Genomic DNA, 19,199 nt, shown 5'->3' on the forward strand with positions numbered 1-19,199 from the left:
GGTGCGGTGTTGACTTAAGCCCCTTAAACTCTTGGTCTGTTTCCTCATCAGTAAAATTAGAGGGATGAGCTTTTTGACCTTTAAGGTCTCATGTCGCTTGAAGCCTATGGTTCTATGTCAGTTCAATTCAAAGTGTATTGTTTTTATTTCTGGGGCCTCTCCAATACAAAATGACCGCACACAGCTCCGCAGAAAGCGTGGATTCATCCTTTCTGGAGAGGCAGCCAACCTCGGTGTTCCAAGCCCCACCCCTCTACCTCCTCACTCAGGGTGGCCTCAGGGACGATGGCATGATCATCTTCTCCATCACAGGGCTGTTTCCCTTTCTATTGAACTCCCTGTTAGTGAAGTCGCTCACGACAGGGATGTTTCATTAGAATCATGGCAGGATGTGGCCGCTGTGGTTTTGATACCAAGGTGTTGGAGACTCCATTTGTCACAGTAATAGCTTGTGACTTGAAGTCTGGCCTCAGGTTTTTGAAAACTGAAAAAAGAAATCGAACCCTGATACTGTGAAAATGAAACCAAAGAGTACACATACGTATTTTTTTCTAACAAGAAAAGCAGATCTTAGAAGATTTTTGGCAATAGCCAAATACTCAGAAATGAAAATAAATTACAGTTCCATTTGCTTCTTATTTATTGCTCATTTATTTATCTATTTATTTTTTGAGTTTGGCTATATAGAGAAGAAGGGGACCAGATGGGGAACAGCAGCTGGCAAAAGACAGGGCTTACAAAAATGGAGGAAGATGATAAGGAACGTTTTGTGATTTGATAAAAAGAAATCAACTGTGGGGTTCTCACTCCTTTTGACTCTGTAAGAACTGTCTAGTGTCTGTGGGGATATTAATTAAGTATTATATTAGAAAACTTAGGCATCCCTCAGTAACAGGCCAATTTATTTTTTGCTTAATTTCCTTAACGTATTGCATTATTTCTGAATTCGTGTACTCTCTTCCTCAGTAAATAAATAAATACCAGAAAATTCACTCTTGCAGACTAGAGAATAGGCCATTTGGTGATCAACTGGAGGGAATAGGGATGTCTATCCTAGAAAGGAGAAGCTTTGATAGCTGTCTAAGCATTTGGAGGGCTGTCAGGTAGAGAAAGTCAGGATTAAAAGCAATGTTCAAAAGTGACAGAGAGGCAGCTTTAGGCTTGATAGATGGAAAAAAAGGTTCTAAAAAATGGGATGGGATGACAAGAATAGTAGTTACTCATTATGGGAGGTCTTCTAGCAAAGCCTAGATGACCATTGGCAGGGTGTGTGGTAGAGGGGAGTATTAGTTGGGCCAGATGGCCTTTCAACTCTGTGATTCTGAGAATATGTGATTTGGGGTGCTAGGGAAGGCACCCAGAGATTAATTACAGCAGAGGCATTGGGAGGGGATAGATAAATAGGGTTTAGTTTGCCAGGATTGCTGACCTCAGGGAGGTGATTTGATTCCAGGAACTTCCATGAGGCTGAGTGACTAGAGTTAGGATTTAGTAGTCAGGGAAGTATAGGAAGTTGAGAAATATAGGTACAAAAGCAAGAACCCTGGACTGGGTCTGAGAAGAGCTGGTGCTTGAGGAAGCTGATTGCAAATATGCAAAGATGAATCTGAGTCCTTCATTTTTCATAGTGTTGACTTTCTCCCAAGTGTTCCTTGCTTTCTCTTTCAAGTTCTATATTTGCTATCCCATAGACTCTTTGGTGGCTGTTTCAATAACCATGGAAGTCCAACCCAGTTGTGGATTTGGTTATTTGAAGTAGAGTAAGAACTCTTTGCTTTGGAATAATTGGGGTGAGCGGAGCCATCCTGGATCTTTTAAAAAGCAGAAATGCAATTTAATTGTTTTCAAGTGGATATAGTGGGTCAAACTAGGCCAATACTGTTGCCCAGTAGAGAGGTCCTTAGAGGACCTGCTACAATGAATAGGGAAGAATGTTTTACAATTTGAATCTCAAATACAGATTAAATAGGTGCTTCAAAAATGTTCAAGTATGCTTGAAAGCTTATTTTCATAAGTAGTTGAAACATTCTTCTTGTAATCTTGCTGATATTATTGGGGGGAAGGGAAGTATGTTAATGTTATTGATGAAAAAATATTAAGAAGTTGAGAGAGGTAGGCTCATCCCCAAATGGGTGACAGAATGATGACAGAAATTCTTGAAAATCACTTATTCAAGAAGGGTTTGCGATCTATGGATATTGGGGATGAGGACAGGAAGCATGCACATGAATGGAATGTCAGCTCCCTGAAGTGATGGAGGTTCCACAGTGGCCAGTATTATCCCCATTTTACAGATAAGGAAACTGAGGCTGAGAGGTTCAATGATGTCCCAGGGCCACCCAGCTCATTTCTGATGTTGAATTTGAACTCGGGTCTTCCTGAATCTAGGAGTAGCACCCTAGATACCTAGCCATCACCCCCACCCCCACTACTTCTACTATTACTAGTACTTCTACTATTACTGTTTACTACTCCTACTCCTACTCTTACTACTACTTCCACTACTGCTACTATTGCTTTTATTTTTATTTTTCGGAGGGCAATGAAGGTTAAGTGACTTGCCCAGGGTTACACAGCTAGTAAGTGTCAAGTGTCTGAGGTCAGATTTGAACTCAGGTCCTCCTGAATCCAGGGCTGGTGCTATATCCATTGCGCCACCTAACTGCCTTCTTTTTGTTTTTGTTTTTGTGAGGGCTACTACTGCTGCTATTACTACTACTTCTATTACTGCTACTTCTACTATTACTACTAATACTTTTTACTACTACTTCTACTACTGCTACTTCTATGATTACTACTACTACTACTACTACTACTATTACTTTTACTACTTCTACTACTACTACTTTTACTACTGCTACTTTACTATTACTACTTTTACTACTACTGTTCATTACTACTTCTACTTCTACTACTTCTACCACTTCTTCTACCACTGCTGCTGTCTTCTAAACAAATAACAAATTCCGATGAGCACATATTCTAAATAAATGTAGTCTGGATTAAGGGAGTTTCAAATATTTTATACAGACTCATAAAACTTTTAGAATTTTACAGCTAGACTGGGATTAGTAGTGATCTAGTCTAACAGCTTTCCTAAGGTCCAAGGATCACAGGGTTTAGAGCTTCCAGTGTTCCCTAAGAATTATTCTAGTCACAGAATCATAGATTTAAAGCTCAGAGGGACCTCAGAGGCCACTGAGTCATTGAATCCCCTAATTTGAAAAGTGAGGACTGGAGAGGTTATTATTTGCTCAGCATCATGCAGCCAGTACATGTTAAAAACAGGACTTGGACCCAAGTTTTCTCATCTTTAAGGACTTTGTCAAGGCCATACAGCTGGACAAACCCTGGCTGGAGCCAGATTCTGGACTCCCAGCTGTTTGTATATGAATCAATATATTGGTAATGAAAAGTCTCTGCAGGGGAAGGAAATGGAAGTGTCTGGCTTGTCATTAAGGCCTACCTCTGGTTCTTAGTGAGGCCATCTCTGTGCAAAACTAAATAAGCACAGTGCGTCACTGGTGTCCCACCTCCTCTTCTGGGGAAAACAGGTTCCTTTCGGAGTGTCTCTCCCTTTTCCTCCTGCCCTAGATTCCTTTCTAGGGCTTGTCTTTCCTAGCCATTGCCCATATTCTAGATCTTTCTTTCCCTTTTCTCCTCCCCAAATCTTCCCATCAAAGTCTACCTAAACTATGTTCTTGGGTCTTATCTGCTCCATTTTCCAAGATGAAAGCTCTTCAATCTATTATACTTATCTAAGCCTAGTAGGTGGTAATGGCTTGAATGAAAAAAACAAATTTATGAAGCACTTACTGTGCTAAGATCTGGGGACACCAATATCAAAGTGACACTGTATCTGACACCAAGGAGCTTACGGTCTACCAGGGGAATGGTGTGGCTTGGGTCGGAATGCAGGGGGAAGGGAACAGGGTAGGCAACAGGCATGGTTTGGAGATGGCTGGGAGTTGGAGGTGGTCTGGTTCTGGGTAAGATCCACCAATTACTTGTGGATTACAGAAGAGGGCGTCACTCCATGCAGATAGCATAATTTACTTTTAACAGGGGACTTCTTAGGTCGTAATGTCTTAACTCAAAGGAAAGGTTCCCAGCAGTGGGTATTTTAGGCAACAAGGTGGGCTGGCAGAGTGGCCTCACTAAACCTCAGCTCAAGAGTAGCTTCCAGCTCTGGATATCAGCATCAGAGATAGGAATGAGTACTAATGGAACCCCAGAACTAGGTAGGGGGAATTAGAAATATAGGGAACTGGGGACATATAGGCATCCCTCAATGGGGCCAATGCCCCAGTGTGTTTGGGGCCCCTGATGAAGCACTGAATTGGTCAGAGAAGAGAGCAGGGGGTCTGAGAATGACTACTGAACTTGAAATGACCCAGGGACAAAGAAGACAAAGGAAGGGGCCAAGGGCACTGAGCTCAGGGACTCTAAGATGGATCAGACTTGACATGACCCCCATATTGTTTTAGTTTTAGTCTCTGTTATTGTAATCATCTGTCCTGTTTCGTGTCTCTTCTCTTCTCAACTGCTTTCAATATGGACTTTTAAAGAGTAGCCTGAAGATCTATGTACTGTAAATTCTTGACCTTTTTATATGTCATATCTTCCACCAGACTGCTCCTTAAAGGCAGAAACATTTGTTTTCCTGGCAGCACCTACCATGGGATTGTGCATTCAGTAGGTGCTTTATAAATATGGAATATTTTGAGCCCTTTTCATCAGTAATAATAATAACCATTAGCATTTATATAGAGATTCAAGATTTGTGAAGTTCTGCCTCAGTTTCCTACTCTGTAAAACGGTAATAATTATAAAAGCATCTACCTCCCAGGGTTGTTGTCAAGATAAAATGAAATAGTATTTGTAGAGTGTTTTGTAAACCTTAAAGTGCTATATAAATGCTAATATAGTATTATTATTATTATCTGCCATTTGAAGCCAAGAACTTATGAAAAATGTATAACTAAATGCAAATTATGGATTAGAATATCCTTTGATTTGCTGATATTCTAATATAGTCAAATCTAAGATTTGTGTGTTATACTTAAGTCAAAGAAAAAAACTAAGGGAATTCATTATTTAAAAGCATTAAAAAAACCTCATACTGATTTCTTTATAATAAAAAATGCACGTTTTTTTTTTACCATATTCTTTAACTGTAGCCCATGCAAGTTAGTTAATTTCACAAAATCTAATTATGTAGACATCTCAAATTAACCCAAAAGACAAAAGTCTTCTGGGTGCTTTGTCAGTGGGCATGCTCTCTCTCTCTCGCTCTCTCTCTCTCTCTCTCTCTCTCTCTTTCTTTCTCCCTCTCTTTATATCTACTCCCTTTCTTCCCTCCCCCCTTTCCACAATAGCTAGATATGACTCTTTATTGATGATTTTTGTTAATGTAATGGTATGTCAGAGTAATAAATGTATGAGGCAACTGTTAGGTATTCTCTCAGCCATTAGTGTTTTCATGCTGAAACGTTTCCTTCCAGAAATACGTGCATCCAGCTGAATAGCTCGTGCTCCATGCCCGGCATTTTTCTAACGTAAGGGAGTATCTGGCAGTTTTGCCATTAAGTCTGTCTTCCCAATGATGTGAAAGTTACAAATATCTTCAGGCAGTTGTAATCCTTTTATGTTATTTTATTTTTTTCTGGAAAGGGCCAAAGGATTTCTGAATGTGTCCTGTTTATCAAGGAGAATACCACTGCCTCCTGCACCACGCTCCTCTTTGGTTCTCTGCCTTGTGTCTCCTATTTCTCCTTGTATGGTGCAGGCTACACCCAGAGTCTTATTTGCTTAAGCCTCACCTGGGACCTCAGCAAGATGTATGCTGTGTACTTTTGGAGAGCCACACCAGGATACACTGTATTGACCAGTTCTGAGAGGGTGTGGGGGACGCATATGGAGTATAGGAGTATGGGAATGGGCCTCTGTGGTGACTGGGACTTAACTCAGTCTTTCCTTGGTGTAGGGAATTTCCAGGTAAAGAGACCGCCCTCTATCAGCACAGATTGAAACCTGTCTCTGCAATTTAAAAGCTCAGGGAGTTGCCTGGGGTTCTGAGAGAGACATCATGACACAGCCACTGTGTGTCAGAGGAGGGATACACACAAAGAGGTATCATGGCTACTTATGCTCAGAGGATCCTAGAATGAGAAAGCCGGAAGAGACTTTAGAGGTTACTGAGTCCACACCTCTCATTTTTACAGGCAGGTCACCCAGAAGTGACTTGCCCAAGATCACACAGCTAGTAAAATATATGTGGTGGGATTTGAACCCAGATCTTTCTTGACTCCAAATCCAACAATCCCTTTATATATCTGCTCTCTCTCTTCTCTATGGTACCCTGTCCCAGTATGAAAATCCCAAATGGAGGTGATTTGAAGATAGATTATCTTTGGATATTCTATTGGATATCAGGGCTAGGTGGTACATTAGGAGGTAGGATTTAAAGGCTCCTTTGGAGCATCCAGTGGAGATGACTGGGTTGGCTCGGATTCATATCTCAGTCCTACCGATACTGCCTGTGTGACCATGGGTAAGTAGCTTAACCCCTATGGGCCTCAGTTTCCTCAACAATAAAATGAGGGGGGTTTGGAGATCTCTTTCCATTCTCAATCTCTGTTATCATCTTGTCCAATGACCTCATTTTACAGGTTGGGAAGATGAGGCCAGAGAGGTCAATGAAAGTCACCTAAATGGGTAGTGGCACAATGGAGACTGGCCCCTAGGTCTCCTGGAGGGAGGCCTAGCTCAGTGTTCTTCTTGATGGACCAGCCTGCCTTGATAATTTTGAAATGTCTTCTAGGATAATGGTGAGTGGGGTCATTTGCTAAAGAGTGGCATTTGCTATATAGAGGGTCTGCTTGGGTGATTCAGTTTATTCTAGTGCCACAATGTTCTTGGTATATGAGCTCAAGTCAACTTGAATAAGGTGGGCACCATGTGGTCATCAAATCTGTGAGAAAATAATGGGATTTGGCAGATGCTCAAAGGCTCACCTGGAGATTAATCTAAACTGATTGAGTTAATGAGAGTGATTGACTGCTGATTGGCCTACTTCAAGTTAACTAGATAGTAAGCACACCTGGCTGGCCCTTAAGAAGGTATTGTTCTCAGAAGCTAAGGACTTTGAACTCAACTGGAGACCACCTTCAAGTCCAGTGAACCAATGGATTTGGATGATGCTAACCAATCCAGCTTGAAGCAGTGTGTAAGGACCACCCATGATCCAGACCTATAAAAAAGCTTCCATACTCAGTTTGCTGGGGAGTTTGTGGTTGAAGCAGGTTTGTGGGGGAGGACTTGAGGAAGAACCCGACCAGGCTGGAACTCTAGGCTAGATAGGCCTTTTCTTAACTTTCTGAACTCCATGTGAATACCTGGTATGCTTTAATAAATGCTTAATGCCCAAAGACTGGTGCTAAAGCTTATAATTTAAGGAGACCACACATTTAGATTTTAAACATCACAGATCATAGGCTCAGGGATAGGCTGGGAGGGACTTCAAAGGCAATCTGGTACAACCTCATCATTTTACAGATGAGGAAACTGGGGCACACAGGGTGAAGTGACTTGTTCAGGAGCATACAGCGAGTGTCTGAGGCCAGATTAGATTTGACTCCAGGTCTGGTGCTCTATCCACTATTTCACCCAGTTGCCCCCTCATACCACCTTGCCTCCCATATGTCTGAATACACTTTCCCCCACTAATGGATAGGAAAGGAAATACGACCTCTGCTCCTGTCACCTCACAGTGAGAATAATTCAGCCTAACATTCAGGTACTCTCTCCCATTCTTTAATAGTATTTTTACTTTCACTGAAAAGAAGGAGACAGTGTTTATTAAATGCTCACTATGTGCCAGGCACTGTGCTAAGCCCTTTCAAATATTATCTCATATGATCCTCGAAACAAGCCTGGGAGACAGGGGCTATTATTATTCTCATTTTACATTTGAGGAAACTGAGGTAAGTTAAGTGCCCCAACCAGCATCAGATAGCTAGCAAGTTTCTGATATCAGATTTGAACTCAGGTCTTCCTGACTCCAAGCCCAGAACTCTATTCACTTTGTCCCCTAGCTGCCTCTAAAGAACAGTTATTGTACCACAGGAATAGGAAAAAAAAGAATAGCATCTAACCTGAAGCCAACCCACAACAACAGAAAGCCCTAAGAGATTTTATGAGTGTCTGTGACTTCTGTTATTTACAAATTTTTTCAAAAAAGTTTTATTGACGGATTTTGTTTTCATGTGACAAACATTTAATGGATCTCCACACCAGGAGAGCTCTCTCATAACAAAACATAATAATTAAGCCACACAAAGAGGACAGTGACTTCATGTGCATGCAGCATTCCACACCTGTAGCACCCCCAAATCCTTTTTTTAAAATGTTTTTTTTAATTTATTTTTTTTGCAAAATTTTTTCCACCCCATTAAAAAAGGAGAAAAGAAAATAAAAATTCTTTTAGACAAATATGCATAGTTATGCAGCCAGTTCCCTCACTGGCTATAGAATACAAACACATACACACAAATCTGATTCTGTGTTCCTTCTTCTGGGAGGTAGTGGAATCATGGAAGGTCAATAGTCCTCACAGCTTTCAAAGATGGTTTGTCTATAGAGTGTTGCTGTCTTGTATAAATCATTCTTTTGCTTCTGCTCACTTCATTCTTCATCCATTTTTAAAAGTCTTCCAGGGCAGCTAGGTGGCGCAGTGGATAGAGCACCGGCCCTGGAGTCAGGAGGACCTGGGTTCAAATCCGGCCTCAAACATTTGACACTTACCAGCTGTGTGACCCTGGGCAAGTCACTTAACCCCAATTGCCTCACTTAAAAAAAAAAAAAGTCTTCCAAATTGTTCATTTGTATAAAATGTTCTAGGATAAATTTTTCTTCTGTTGTGTTCCCTTCTTTCTGTATAGGTTCATATACATCTTCCCATATGTTTCTGAAATCATCTATTTCCTCATCTTTTTTTTTTTTTTTTGGGCGCAGGGCAATGATGGTTAGGTGACTTGCCCAGGGTCACATAGCTAGTAAGTGTCAAGTGTCTGAGACCGAATTTGAACTCAGGTATTCCTGAATCCAGGGCCGGCACTTTATCCACTGCGCTACCTAGCTGCCTCCTACTTCCTCACTTCTTAAAACACAAGAGTAAGGGGCAGCTAGGTGGCACAGTGGATAGAGCACTGGTCCTGGAGTCAGGAGTACCTGAGTTCAAATCCGGCCTCAGACACTTAACACTTACTAGCTGTGTGACCTTGGGCAAGTCACTTAACCCCTATTGCCTCACTAAAAAAAACCACACACACACAAAAACCCAACAAAAAAACCCACAAGAATATTCTGTCACATGCATATACCACAACTTATTTGGCCATTTCCCAGTGGATGAACATGTTTTTATTTTTCAGGTTTTTTTTCTCCACATCACAGAAAGAGCTGCTATAAATATTTTGGTACATGTAGATTCTTTTCTTATTTGTTTGATCACTTTTGGCTTTAGGCCTGGCAGTGGTAGATCCAAGGCTACGTATTGTTTACTAAATTTTTGTATATAATATCAAACTGCTTTTCAGAATGGTCAGACCCATTTACAGGTTCATCAACAGTGCATCAATGTGTCTGCTTTTCCATGTCCCTTTCAACATTTATCATTTTCACCAATCTCATGAGTATGAGATAGAATCTCAGAATTGCTTTCATTTGCATTTCTCTAATGAGAGCATTTTCTCATGTGTGTAGATAGCCTGAGTTTCTTCCCTTGAGAACTGCCTGCCCCTTAGATTATGTATCAGCTGGAAAATGGCTCTTATTCTTATAAATTTTATATGTTTTGAAAAAGAGACCTTTACCAGAAAAAACTTGCCACAAAGATTCTTCCCCCAGTTGTTTTCTTTTTAATCTTGGCTTTATTCGTGTTTTTTTTTTTTTGAAAAGCCTTTTAAATTCTATGTAATCAAAACTATTATATTTTATCTTTTGGGATCCTTGCATCTCTTGTTTGAACTTTTTTACAGATCTGCTAGGTATTTTTTCCCATATTTCTCTAATTTGCTTCTGATGTGCTCTTTTATCTCTATATCAAGTGCCCATTTGAGCTTATCTCGGTTTAAGGTATGAGGTGCTGGTCTAAATCTAATTTCTTCCATATTGCTGACAAATTTTCCTAGCAGTTTTTGTCAAATAGTGAGTCAATAGCTGAGGTCGTTGTGTTTATCAAATGCTAGGTACTAGATGCATTTGCTTCTGCATGTTGCGTACCTCATCTTTTTAGCTGATAATTCTATTTTTTTAACCAATTCCAAATTGTTTTGAGAATTACTACTTTGTAGTATAGCCTGATATCTCACACTGCTAGGACTCATTTCCCCCTAATTCTTTTTATTATTTCCCCTGAGATTCTTGACCTTTTAATTTTGACTCTATATGAATTTTGTTATTGTTTTCCTAGTTCTTTAAAGCAATGTTTTGTCATTGAAATCCTGGTACAGCATTAAATGAGTAAATTAATATAGGTAGAATTGTCATTTTTATTCTATTGACTTGTCCTAGCCATAAGCAATTAATATTTTTCTAATTAGGTAGCTCTGTCTTTATTTTTGTAAATAGTGCTTTGTAATTTTATTTATCTACTTCTTGTGTATAGTAGGTAGATCTCAAGTATTTTATACATTCTTTGGTAATTTTAAATGGGATTTCTTTTTCTATTTCTTCCTGCTGTTTTACTGGCATAGAAATGCTGAAGATTTGTGTGAATTTATTTTATCCTGCAAGGCTGCTGAAGTTATTAATTTTTCTAGTTGACTCTTTAGGGTTTCTTAAATACACTATTTTATCATCTGCAAAAGTGTTAATTTTATTTTTCTTTGCTTATAATTATTCCTTCAATTTATTTTTTTTGTCTTACTGCTAAATAACCACATTTCTAGTACAATGTCAAACAGAAATGGTGATCATAGACATCCTTGTTTCATACCAGATTTGATCCAAAAGGATTCTAGCTTATCTTTGTAGTATATATATATATATATACTTTATATAAGTATATATATATATATACTTTGTAGTATATATATATGTATATAAATACACCACATATATATAAAAAACCATATATATAGTGGTATATATACCACATATATAAATATATATATAATTCTATAGTATACATACAATATAATATATATAATTTAATGCAACTTGGTTTTAGATATATACTATTGGTCATTTTAAGGAAAAGGCCAATGATTCCAATGTTTTCTCATGATTTTTTTTAAAAAACAAAAATGGATGCTATATTTTCTCAAAAGCTTTAAAAAGATTTATTGATGGTCATATGACTATTTGGGATTTTATTGTTAATATAGTCAATTATGTTTATGGTTTTCCTAATATTAAACCAAATAAGTATATTCCTAGTAAAAATCCAACCTGGTTTTAGTGTATAATCTTTGTGACATGCTGTTTTAGCCTCTTTGGTAATAGTTAATGAATATTTTTTGCAGCAGTATTCATTAGCAATATTATACTATAGTTTTCCTTTACTGTTTTGTCTTTCCTTGGTTTATATAATGAGACCATATTTGTGTCACAGAAGGAATTTGATCAGAATATTTCTTTTCTTTTTTTTTTTTTTTTTTTTGGCGGGGCAGCAGGGTTTAAGTGACTTGCCCAGGGTCACACAGCTAGTGTTAAGTGTCTGAGGCTCGCTTTGAACTCAGGTCTTCCTGAATCCAGGGCCGGTGCTTTATCCACTGTGCCACCTAGCTGCCCCAGAATATTTCTTTTGTGATTCTTTTTTCATGCAATTTATATAGTACGTGAATGAGCTATTCTTGTAGTATTTGATAGAATTCACCTGTGTATTGATCTGGTCCCAGAGTTTTTTCTTTGGAAATAAATTTATGGCTTGTTCACCATTTCTCCAAAATTGGGTTAAGTTCTCTATTGTTCTATTAACTTGGGTATTTTATATTTTTGAAAATATTCATTTATTTTATTTAAGTTTTTGGTTTTGTTGGTGTACAGATGGGCAGAATGGTTTCTAATATCTCTTATCTCTTCTTCATTAGTTGTGGATTCTCTTTTATAATTTTTCATAATGGTAATTCGATTTTCTTTTTTATTTTAGTCACAATAGCTAGTTTATTTTATTTTTTAAAAGCATAGTTAACTTATTAAATTACTTTTTGTTTTCAATTTTGTTAATACTTTCCTAATTTGTAGGAGTTTTATTTTGATGCTTAATTGGGGTTTCTTAATTTGTTGATTTTTTTTTTAGTATTCTTAGTTATATTGTCAATTCACAGATCTATTTTTGACTTGATTTTTTTTTTTTGCGGGCAATGAAGGTTAAGTGACTTGTCCAGGGTCACACAGCTAGAAAGTATCAAGTATCTGAGGCTGAATTTGAATTCAGATCCTCCAGACTCCAGGGCTGGTGCTCTATCCACTGCACCGCCTAGCTGCCCCTGCAAAGATCAATTCTTTCTCTTTTTTGTTACTAAAAGTGGTTATTTTATTTAGTACAATTTTTATTAAATTGTGATCAGTAAAGTATGTGTATTATACTTCTGCTTTTATGCATTTGCTCTATGAGGTTTTTATGTCTTAAGACATGATTAATTTTTGTAAAGTTGTCATGCACAGCTAAAAAAATACTACTTTTTATTTCCTTTAATAATTTCCAGAGGTAGATTGTATCTAATTTTAAAATTCTACTCAGATACTTATCTCTTGTTCATTTTTTTGCTTAGATTTATGTAGAGATAATAGGGGTAAATTGAGGTCCTTAACTATTAATAGTAATTCCATTTTTATTCTAGGTATTTAGAAGTGATAACATTTGGTGCATGTTTATTGAGTAGTAACATCATCGTCTATGTTATATTTCAGCAAAATGTAGTTTCTTTTAAGTTTTTTTTGTTTTTTGTTATTTGTTCAGGCAAATGTCTGAAATCACCATGTTTTTGTGTTCAGTTGAGGCATAATAGATTTTGCTCTAACCTCTCATATTATCCCTATATAAGACTGTTTCAAATGTATTTCTTGTAAACAATATATTGTTGGATTGCTTTCTAATCTATTCTTTTAACATCTTCAATTTTATGGGTGAGGCCATCCCATTCATACTCACAGTTATGACAGTCAGCTGTTTATTTCCTACCATCCTGTTCTCTCTTTCTCTCTCTCTCTCTCTCTCTCTCTCTCTTTTTTTTTTTTTTTTTTGCGGGCCACTGAGGGTTAAGCAACTTGCCCATTGTCACACAGCTAGTAAATGTCAAGTATCTGAGGCTGAATTTGAACTCAGGTCCTCCTGAATCCAGGGCCAGTGCTTTATCTACTGTGCCACCTAAGCTGCTCCCTATCCTATTCTCTTGTACTTTTTCTTTTCTATACTCTTCAATCCCTGTCTATTTCAAGCGGTTACTTTCTTTTTTTCCTTTTTGACGTCCACTATCTCCTTTCCAAGCTTAGAGTTTGTTCTGCTCATGATTAGTCCCTTCCTTGTTCTGGTAGACGAGGGCCTTTTTTTCTTGAAGGTTTTTCATTATAGAAATTTTTGAATTATTTCCCTCTTCTCAGTTTATATCTTGGTCAGTCCTAGCACGATAAAAGTCCTTTATTATAATTTTTAAAACTCCTTTTTGTTGTTGAGGTCTCAGGTGTGGAGTTCTAGATCTCCCCTACTCTGGGAATGAAAACAAGTTGAAGATCTTTCCTTTGCCTTGGTAGTCTTTCTTTAGGTCAGACTCTCCTTTTTCTTGGGTTGATTCCTGCCTTTTCTTCCATGCAACATACCAAAGGAAGGAGAGTCCTTCTCTTACATCTTCAGTTAAATCCAAGGTTGCCCTTCTCTGGGGGAATAGACCCAGAGTTGGGGCCCTTTTCTTGAAGGGGAAGAGGATGTGGAATAAGGAAGGACGTTTTATTATATTTACAAGTGCGACCAGCTAGGGTCCATCCCCACACCTTTTTTACCCTCTAAATGCAAAAGGGAGCCTGTCTGGAAACTTTTTATCTTCACACTGAGGCCTTTTTTTCCCCCTTATGGGAAGACTTTTTCTTTTCCATAAAAGTCTTATCTCTAAGGACCTTTCTTCCTATTTACCTGGATCTTATTTACCACATGCTTATGAGGTGAGTTGTAATCAGGTTGTTTAGTAGTGGTATAGAGCTGGGCTCTGAGGTTTCCTTCTACTCCGTCATCTTGGTGGCATAGTGAGGAAGTCCTGTCCCTGGCACATACTAGTTGCGTGACCCTACAAGCCACTCATCTCTCAATGAACCAGATTCCAAGTCATAGAGCAAAGGATGATCTGTTCCAGGCCAGCATATTTCCTCATTAACAACAGTTCCCTATACCAATGAAATCAGTCTACTATTTACTATCTATTTCTTCTTGCAGTTGATTTTGTTTTCCTCTTAGGTATTTGGAAGCTATAGCATTCGGTGCATATGTGTTGAGCATAGGAATCCCCACCCGTGTTACCTTTCAGCCTAAAAAGGCACTGATTGCCTGTGTATTTTGTTTTCTTCCAATAGCGCCTAAGCTCCCTGAGGGTAGAGCCTGCTTTCCTTCTTTTTCTGTGTATCCCCAGTGGCTATTCCAGAGCCTCCCTGACACAGAACAGGTGCTTTGTAAATGCTTTTTGAATCGGATTAAGATGCAGGGTCATGCCAGGCTCAAAGAGAAACATTAGAAAAAAAATGAAATAAAAGGCAATTTGGTAAACTATGAGGCTCTTTGTGGATGCTGGTTGGCTCCATGGAAGGGCACTAAGGAGATGTCATCTATGAGCAGAATTAAAAGTACCCAGGGTATATAGGTACATAAAATAGGCATACATAACCTTTTACTGTTGCCACATTTTTCACTATCCCCACATTCAGTTACCCCATCTCGGTCACGGCCCACAGTTTGAAGAAGCTTTGATTTAGTTTGTTTACAGACGGGATCTGCATATACCTGGAAGAGACCTAAGAAGCCACCATCTCCTTCTTTGCTTTTTTTGTGTCATGGTGACATGCTAAGTCACTTGGCCTATCCTTTGGTAGGCTCGTGGAGCCTAAATGCATAAAATAAAACAAGACACAGAGGATTACCAAGGAAACCATACCTGGTATAGAGGAGATGCTTAACAAACACTTGTGGAATTGAACTGAATTTATGCTACCCTCCCTCCTCAATAGAGTAGGCACAAAGACATGCCTCCACCGCTACCCTCCCTTCATTTTCACCACCCTGGATTGAAATGAAGTGTGGAAATTTATTTTGATTTGGGGACCCTACCTTTAGGCTGAGATTAGAAAGCCTTAGGCCCTCAGGGTCTCTCCCCCTCCTCCTCAGCTTCAGCTGAGGAGAAAAAGCCCTGTGGCCTATACAAGACGCCAGGTCAGACAGCTGGGGGGAAAAAAAGCCCCCAGCTCCCTCTGACCTAAGCAGAGCTATCTGAAGGATAGCCTGTGCTGAGGCATGAGGCTCAAGAGCACACCCCCGCCCCCAGCTGCAGCTCTGGCTGGTGGATTAGCTTGGTCTGTGGGGCGAAGGAAGCCCCGAGATTTGAGAGGAGAGAAGAAAAGGTATATATAGACCTGGGAGTTAGAAAAAAAAAGGGGAAGGAACGAGGACGGACTAGATAGAGAGACAAGATTAAGGAGGGGGGCTGACTAGAAGAGGACAGACTAGAGGAGACTCGAAGACGGACTAAAGGAGCAAAGAGGGGCTGACTAGAGGGGAGCCCGGACAAGGACAGAGGAGAGTTTGGTTCGGAAAAGGAGAGACGGGGCTGACAAGGTTACAGGCCTTATTACAAACCAGGGAAAGTGTAACGTGCCCTGAGGCCGGAAGCGGCTAAGGCCCTTATTGTATTCAAGAAGTTCCAGGCGCAGCAGGTGGGAAAGAGACCGCAGGAAAGCAGTCAGGTTGTATACTTTATTTCCCTGTATTCCTAATTTTAAATAGTATCTCATAAATAAACTCTGCTTTGATTATTTGGTTAAGAGGCTTCTTAATCTTTAGTTTATCAGTTTGGGAGCAGTGTGGTGGAACTTTAAAAACAGCCCACATTAAATTAACGAAGTCAGATAGCCAAATAGTCAAAAGTCCCCAGATTAGTCCTCCAGTCAGCTTTAGCCCCCCAAAATTAGGCTAGTCAATTAAAAAATATTCTAACAGAAGGCATTGCCCTTTCATACTGTTACAAGTGGGTGATTTAGACCCTGGGTCCACCCCACATGGGCCAAAGTGGGCACTGGAAACTTGCTGCCAAGTAGCACCTACAGGGCCACTATTGTGAGCTGGCCTTTTTCTGGGGGGGCACTCACTCTGCCTCATTCAACCTTCACAACTACCTGTGCCTTTTCTGTATTGAATTCTTCTCAGCTGGATGTTAGTTAGTCCCTGCTAAGGTATTAATTAATTAATAATAACAGTAGTTCTCATTCAGATAGTGTCTTGAGGTCTGTATGGTGCTTTCGATATATTATTTCTTTTGACTCTAACAACAACCCAGTGAAGAAGGTGCTATGATTATCGGCTCCATTTTATAAATAAGAAAACTGAGGATGACACATTAGGTACCTTGCCCAGGGTCACAGGCTGCTAAGGATATGCGCCAGAAACTGAACCCAGGTCTGTCTGCCACTCAGGCCACTGTGATACCAGGATGAACTGAGAGTTCATAAAGCCTTAGGATATGGCCCTGGCAGGTGTCTTTACATTTTCAAAGAAAGCTGGAATGGTGCTGCGAGATTGTTTTGGGGAGGCTAACTCACAAGGTGAGCTGTCATGATAAGGGTGGTGGGGTTCGCTCTTGGTGATCCACAACCCCTGACCTCCTCTTGACTCTGCCCTTAAGAACCCAAGACTCGAGGGGACACTTTCCCAGTGGTGGCTCTGCCAGTGGGCTCAGCCAGGCCATATCATCTTACAATAGCGTTTTGTGTACATGTCTGGGTCCTGTCTAGGACAGACTCTTGAAAGGAGTGAATAAATGAACCTCTGCTTGTTATACCACCTGTGATTTTTGTCTTCACTTTATAGGTCTGGGGGGGCCACTGACCCTTTAGCTTAGATTGCACTATATTAAAGGCTACTTGTGTTTTTTTGGCTAAAAATAGGTTAGCTTGACACTTGCTTTATGACGCTGGAGAAAAATTAAATCATGCCACCTATTACTGGCTGACATTTGAAATGCCAAGGTCTCATTATGTGGAAGGGTTGGGGTGGTGGTGGAGAAATACCACTGAAAAATGATTCAACCAGCAGGAACAGCATGACAAGGAGAGTTGGCATTTTTAAAAAATTAGACCCAGAAATGAGGAAAATAAACCCCTGCAAGGCCAAGAAAAAGGGGGTGTTTCTTTTTTTAATTACCAGGCTTCAGTCATGAAGAGATTGGCCACATATAAATAAAAACACTGAAAGCCTTGAGCCTTTGAGATTATTATATACCTGGGCAAACACAGCTTAAAAAATTTCATAGAGTAGTTACTCTGCATCTTTCATCTGATAAAAACAATGACCTCAATTTCTCTGCAGGCCCATAAATCAATAACTCATAAAAATCTATGGGCAATATACAAGATGACCATAAAACCCCGAAATTTGGTTTTGCTCATAACATTTCTGTTTTTCAATTGCAAGCAGGAGACAAAGAGAGAATCACAAACATCCTCAAATGTCAATGGGAAGACCAAGTGATGACACATGCCAGAAAGGCTCATGAGAACGTCTTAGAATGGCCCCGGTGCAAACCTGGGGTGTGTGTAGCCAGACCCCAATCCTTCCAAGCGAAAAGGTGGTCCAAGTCACTTGAACTTTGTACAACCTGCATGATTTCATCTGCCTTCCTGCTCCAGAAGAGAGGTCATGGGTGTGGTGTCTTTGGGAGAAAGCCAGGTTTCACATGGTGCCAATACACAGAAGGAACATCATTAATCAAGCAAGCATTTATTAACGTCCTACTGTGTGCCACACATTGTGCAGTGTACTAGGAATAGAAAGAAAGGCAAGTTCCCAAGGAGCTTACATTCTAGCTACAAGTCCACACATATAAAATATACTCCTAGTAAGGGATGAAAACTCATCCTGTGATTCCCTCAATGAGGAAACTTGAAGATGAGCTTAGAGCTCTAAGAGATTGGTGACCTGAACCAGGTCTTCCTGACTTCATGTCTAATACTCTCACATGCCTCCTTGAGAAGATTTTAGTGGAAGAAGGAGAGTAAGATGAAAGGAAAGGTCAGGTTTATCTCTATTGGAGAGAGGAATAGTGAAGAAAGAAGCCTAATGGGGGTCTTTAGGGAATAAAAAAGGAAAAGTGGATGGGATGAGAACCATCCCATTATTACAGTGCCATCTATCTGTGATACCTGATGTGCCCACCAATACCTACCAGGCTGAAGCCTTGGGTGGTCAGCTGTCAAGTGGGATTGCATAGGAGCAGAGGTTCAGAGGCAAAAGACTAAGGGATTATCTCAGCAAGTCTTCCATTTTGCATATGAAGAAACTCATCATCATAGCAATCATTTATATAGCCTTTCAAGGTTTACAAAACACTCTCCATATTGCATGAGGATTTCATTGGCTCCTCCAAATAATCCTATCTATTTTATGGATGAGGAAACCAAGGCACAGAAAGGTCGTGTGACCTGGCTCGGTGGCTGAGGCAGGGTTTGGACTTGGGTCTTCTTCACCCTGAGGTCCTGGAGGCAATAAGCAGCAGTGTCAGGATTGGAAGTCCATTCCTCTGACTTCATCCAGATCCAGTCATTTCCCCCAGTGTCTCAGGCTGCCAGGATGCAGGACATTCTCCCAAAATGGTAGCTTCCACCAGTTACCTGATGCCCTGAAACAGGCTCTTTCTTTATACTTCCTACTGCTAGAAAGAACCCAGTAGGAATGAAATCTCCTGGAGGTGAGAAACTTTTTGTGTGTGTCTTGGTATCCCCAGACTGAATCACTGAAATAAATGAATGCTGAAAATGATTCAGCCAGCAGGGACTGCCTTGTGAATTATCTATGTTACCCCTGGGGGAGGTGGTAGTCATAGAGTAGCTACAGTGTATGGGACTACCTTAGTCAGAAGAAGCTTTTTTTTTTTTTGGTGAGGCAATTGGGGTTAAGTGACTTGCCCAGGGTCACACAGCTAGCAAGCATCAAGTGTCTGTGG

The 19,199-nt window shown here is 39.8% G+C and overlaps 1 protein-coding gene across 1 annotated transcript in view; it reads right to left on the reverse strand.

The window, feature by feature from the left end:
* SPATA16 (spermatogenesis associated 16) overlaps positions 1 to 19,199 on the reverse strand; it is a 269,868-nt gene that overhangs the window by 72,973 nt on the left and 177,696 nt on the right. The gene's annotated exons all lie outside the window — the stretch shown is intronic.

Source organism: Dromiciops gliroides, chromosome 3 (assembly GCF_019393635.1).
Source record: "Dromiciops gliroides isolate mDroGli1 chromosome 3, mDroGli1.pri, whole genome shotgun sequence".
Taxonomy (NCBI): domain Eukaryota; kingdom Metazoa; phylum Chordata; class Mammalia; order Microbiotheria; family Microbiotheriidae; genus Dromiciops; species Dromiciops gliroides.